We start from the raw sequence: 6212 nt of genomic DNA on the forward strand, positions 1-6212 counted from the left end.
AGAACCAGGTCAGCAGAGCTGCTGTAGAGCCAGAGAGACCAGGTCAGTAGAGCTGCTTTAGAGGGAGAGAACCAGGTCAGCAGAGCTGCTCTAGAGCCAGAGAACCATGTCAGCAGAACTGCTTTAGGGCCATAGAACCGGGTAAACAGAGCTGCTTTAGAGCCAGAGAACCAGGTCAGCAGAGCTGTTGTAGAGCCAGAGAACCAGATCAGCCGAGCTGCTCTGTAGCCTAAGAACTAGGTCAGCAGAGCTGCTCTAGAGCCAGAGAACCAGGTCAGCAGAGCTGCTTTAGAGCCAGAGAACCAGGTCAGCAGAGCTGCTTTAGCTGACACTGACTGACTGACACTGACTGACTGACATTGACTGATTGACACTGACTGACACTGATTGACTGACACTGACTGACACTGATTGACTGACACTGACTGACTGACAATGACACACTGATTGACCGATACTGACTGACTGACACTGACTGACTGACTGACACTGACTGACACTGATTGACTGACACTGACTGACACTGACTGGCTGACACTGACTGACTGACACTGGCTCTTACTGACTGACACTGACTGACTGACACTGACTGACTACTCTCTACTACTCTACTACTCACTCTCTGCTACTCTCTACTACTGTCTCTCTACTACTCTCTCTCTACTACTCTACTACTGTACTACTTTCTACTGCTCACTCTCTACTACTCTCTACTACTCACTCTCTACTACTCTCTACTACTCTCTCTACTACTCACTCTCTACTACTCATTCACTACTACTCACTCTCTGCTACTCACTCTCTACTATTCACTCTCTACTACTCACTTTCTACTACTCAGTCTCTACTACTCGCTCTCTACTACTCTCTACTACTTACTCTCCACTACTCACTCTCTACTACTCACTCTCTACTACTCTCTACTACTCACTCTCTGCTACTCACTCTCTACTACTCTACTACACTCTACTACTCTTTCTACTACTCACTCTCTACTACTCACTCACTACTACTCTACTCCTCTCTACTACTCTCTCTACTACTCACTCTCTACTACTCTCTACTCTACTACTCTCTACTACTCTCTACCACTCACTCTCTACTACTCACTCTTTACTACTCTCTCTACTACTCACTCTCTACTACTCTCTACTACTCTCTCTCTACTACTCTCTCTACTACTCACTCTCTACTATTCACTCTCTACTACTCACTCTCTACTACTCACTCTCTACTACTCACCCTCTACTACTCGCTCTCTACTACTCTCTACTACTCACTCTCCACTACTCACTCTCTACTACTCGCTCTCTACTACACTCTACTACTCACTCTCTACTACTCACTCTCTACTACTCTACTACACTCTACTACTCTTTCTACTACTCACTCTCTAGTACTCTACTACTGTCTACTACTCTCTCTACTACTCACTCTCCACTACTCTCTACTACTCACTCTACTACTCTCCACTACTCTCTACCACTCACTCTCTACTACTCTACTACTCACTCTCTACTACTCTCTCTCTACTACTCACTCTCTACTGCTCACTCTCTACCACCCTCTACTACTCTCTCTCTACTACTCTCTCTCTACTACTCACTCTCTACTATTCACTCTCTACTACTCACTTTCTACTACTCACTCTCTACTACTCGCTCTCTACTACTCTCTACTACTTACTCTCCACTACTCACTCTCTACTACTCACTCTCTACTACTCTCTACTACTCACTCTCTGCTACTCACTCTCTACTACTCTACTACACTCTACTACTCTTTCTACTACTCACTCTCTACTACTCACTCACTACTACTCTACTCCTCTCTACTACTCTCTCTACTACTCACTCTCTACTACTCTCTACTCTACTACTCTCTACTACTCTCTACCACTCACTCTCTACTACTCACTCTCTACTACTCTCTCTCTACTACTCACTCTCTACTACTCTCTACTACTCTCTCTCTACTACTCTCTCTACTACTCACTCTCTACTATTCACTCTCTACTACTCACTCTCTACTACTCACTCTCTACTACTCACCCTCTACTACTCGCTCTCTACTACTCTCTACTACTCACTCTCCACTACTCACTCTCTACTACTCGCTCTCTACTACACTCTACTACTCACTCTCTACTACTCACTCTCTACTACTCTACTACACTCTACTACTCTTTCTACTACTCACTCTCTAGTACTCTACTACTGTCTACTACTCTCTCTACTACTCACTCTCTACTACTCTCTACTTCTCACTCTACTACTCTCTACTACTCTCTACCACTCACTCTCTACTACTCTACTACTCACTCTCTACTACTCACTCTCTACTACTCTCTCTCTACTACTCACTCTCTACTGCTCACTCTCTACCACCCTCTACTACTCTCTCTCTACTACTCACTCTCTACTAATCACTCTCTACTACTCACTCTCTACTACTCTCTACTGCTCACTCTCTACTACTCGCTCTCTACTACTCTCTACTGCTCACTCTCCACTACTCACTCTCCACTACTCACTCTCCACTACTCACTCTCTACTACTCGCTCTCAACTACTCTCTACTACTCACTCTACTACTCACTCTCTACTACTCTCTACTACTTGCTCTACTTCTCACTCTCTAATACTCTCTCTAATACTCACTCTCTACTACTCTCTACTACTCACTATCTACTACTTACTCTCTACTACTCTCTACTACTCACATTCTACTACTCTCTTTCTACTACTCTCTACTACTCACTTTCTACTACTCACTCTACTACTCACGCTCTACTACTCACTCTCTAATACTCTCTACTACTCACTCTCTGCTACTCTCTCTCTACTACTCCCTACTACTCACTCTACTACTCACTCTCTACTACTCTCTACTACTCTCTCTCTGCTACTCACTCTCTACTACTCATTCTCTACTACTCACTGTCTACTACTCTCTACTACTCACTCTCTACTACTCACTCCCTACTACTCTCTACTACTCACTCTCTACTACCCTCTACTACTCTCTACTACTCACTCTACTACTCACTCTCTACTACTCACTCTACTACTCACTCTCTGCTACTCTCTACTACTCTGTACTACTCTCTACTGCTCACTCTCTACTCTGTACCTCTCTACCTCTCTCTCTACTACTCTCTACCTCTCTACCTCTACCTCTCTACCTTTACCTCTCTACCTCTACCTCTCTCCCTCTACACCTCTACCTCTCTACCTCTCTCTACCTCTCTCTACACGCACACATATGCACATATATATGCATAAGCATTTATATATATGTATGTGTATATATATATACACACACACACATATATAAACATATATATTATCTGCATATCTATATAAATACAAATATAAATGCATGCATACATATACATATACATATATGCATGCATATGCATGTTATGTACATGAATGTTAGAAAAACACTAATAAAAGCAAAGCTAAAAAGCAACCTAATTACAAACAGAATTGCTTTAACTTAAACGAGGGCGAGACCTATTGCTTTTTCAATGCTTGTTTACTTTGGTTCCATCAAGAAGGCATTCAGATGTGTCACACATTTGCCATAAATTCTGAATGTTAGCACTCCAGTTGCTCATTAGATTACTGTAGTAAAGCTACTGCTCACCAGGGAAGTCTTCTGCTGTTATTCAAAATGCATGTTTCAGTCTGCATGTCAGAATTGTTTAATGAAATAGAAGAGGATTTGAGAAGTCAAAATGTGCCCTAATTTTTCTTTCTGCCGCACTAATCATAATTTCTATGGTAAAATGAACCCCCTCATTTTGTTCCTTTACAAATTAAATGTTTTAAGTGTTACCACTTTATTCCAATCAAGATAACTTCAGGTGTGCCATACTTTTGTCATAAGTAAGACTGTTAGCGCTCTAGTTGTTCCTTAGAACACGTTGGGACATTCTGTCATTGGGCTATACTTGGGCTACATCTGGGTGATATTTGTGCTACATTTGGGCTCTTTTGTCTCTGGTGGCCATCTTGGGAGACTTATTTGTTATGAAGTTTCCTAATTTCCTCATTTACTACAGTCTCCTCAGTAGGAAATACTTTCAGTTTTTACTTTGATTCCATCAAGAAGGCATTCAGATGTGTCCCACATTTGCCATAAATTCGAAATGTTAGCACTCTAGTTGCTTATTAGATCACTGTAGTAAAGCTACTGCACACCAGGGAAGTCTGCTGCTGGTATTGAAAGTGCGAGTTTCAGTCTGCATATCAGATTTTTTTAATGAAATAGAAGAGGATTTGAGAAGTCACTCCAAATGTGCCCTAATTTTTCTTTTTTCAGCACTAATCATAATTTCTATGGCAAAATGGACCTCCTCATTGTGTTCCTTTTAAATTAAACTACTCACTCTCTGCTACTCACTCGCTACTACTCTCTCCTACTCATTCTACTACTCTCTACTACTCTCTACCACTCACTCTCAACTACTCAATCTCTACTACTCTCTACTACTCTCTCTCTACTACTCCCTCTACTACTCACTCTCTACCACTCTCTCTCTACTACTCACTCTCTACTACTCACTCTCTACTACTCTCTACTACTCACTCTCCACTATTTACTTTCTACTACTCACTCTCTACTACTCTCTACTACTCACTCTACTACTCACTCTCTACTACTCTATCTACTACTCACTCTCTACTACTCTACTACTCTCTACTACTCTTTCTACTACTCACTCTCTACTACTCACTCACTACTACTCTACTCCTCTCTACTACTCTCTCTACTACTCACTCTCTACTACTCTCTACTCTACTACTCTCTACTACTCTCTACCACTCACTCTCTACTACTCACTCTCTACTACTCTCTCTCTACTACTCACTCTCTACTACTCTCTACTACTCTCTCTCTACTACTCTCTCTACTACTCACTCTCTACTATTCACTCTCTACTACTCACTCTCTACTACTCACTCTCTACTACTCACCCTCTACTACTCGCTCTCTACTACTCTCTACTACTCACTCTCCACTACTCACTCTCTACTACTCGCTCTCTACTACACTCTACTACTCACTCTCTACTACTCACTCTCTACTACTCTACTACACTCTACTACTCTTTCTACTACTCACTCTCTAGTATTCTACTACTGTCTACTACTCTCTCTACTACTCACTCTCTACTACCCTCTACTACTCACTCTACTACTCTCTACCACTCACTCTCTACTACTCTACTACTCACTCTCTACTACTCACTCCCTACTACTCTCTCTCTACTACTCACTCTCTACTGCTCACTCTCTACCACCCTCTACTACTCTCTCTCTACTACTCACTCTCTACTAATCACTCTCTACTACTCGCTCTCTACTACTCTCTACTGCTCACTCTCTACTACTCGCTCTCTACTACTCTCTACTGCTCACTCTCCACTACTCACTCTCCACTACTCACTCTCCACTACTCACTCTCTACTACTCGCTCTCAACTACTCTCTACTACTCACTCTACTACTCACTCTCTACTACTCTCTACTACTCGCTCTACTTCTCACTCTCTAATACTCTCTCTAATACTCACTCTCTACTACTCTCTACTACTCACTCTCTACTACACACACTCTACTACTTGCTCTCTACTACTCACTCTCTACTACTCTCTACTACTCACTATCTACTACTTACTCTCTACTACTCACATTCTACTACTCTCTTTCTACTACTCTCTACTACTCACTTTCTACTACTCACTCTACTACTCACTCTCTACTACTCACTCTCTAATACTCTCTACTACTCACTCTCTGCTACTCTCTCTCTACTACTCCCTACTACTCACTCTACTACTCACTCTCTACTACTCTCTACTACTCTCTCTCTGCTACTCACTCTCTACTACTCATTCTCTACTACTCACTGTCTACTACTCTCTACTACTCACTCTCTACTACTCACTCCCTACTACTCTCTACTACTCACTCTCTACTACCTTCTACTACTTTCTACTACTCACTCTACTACTCACTCTCTACTACTCACTCTACTACTCACTCTCTGCTACTCTCTCTATTACTCTCTACTACTCTGTACTACTCTCTACTGCTCACTCTCTACTCTCTACCTCTCTACCTCTCTCTCTACTACTCTCTACCTCTCTACCTCTACCTCTCTACCTTTACCTCTCTACCTCTACCTCTCTCCCTCTACACCT

The sequence above is a fragment of the Triturus cristatus genome, chromosome 3_2, assembly GCF_964204655.1.
Source record: "Triturus cristatus chromosome 3_2, aTriCri1.1, whole genome shotgun sequence".
Taxonomy (NCBI): domain Eukaryota; kingdom Metazoa; phylum Chordata; class Amphibia; order Caudata; family Salamandridae; genus Triturus; species Triturus cristatus.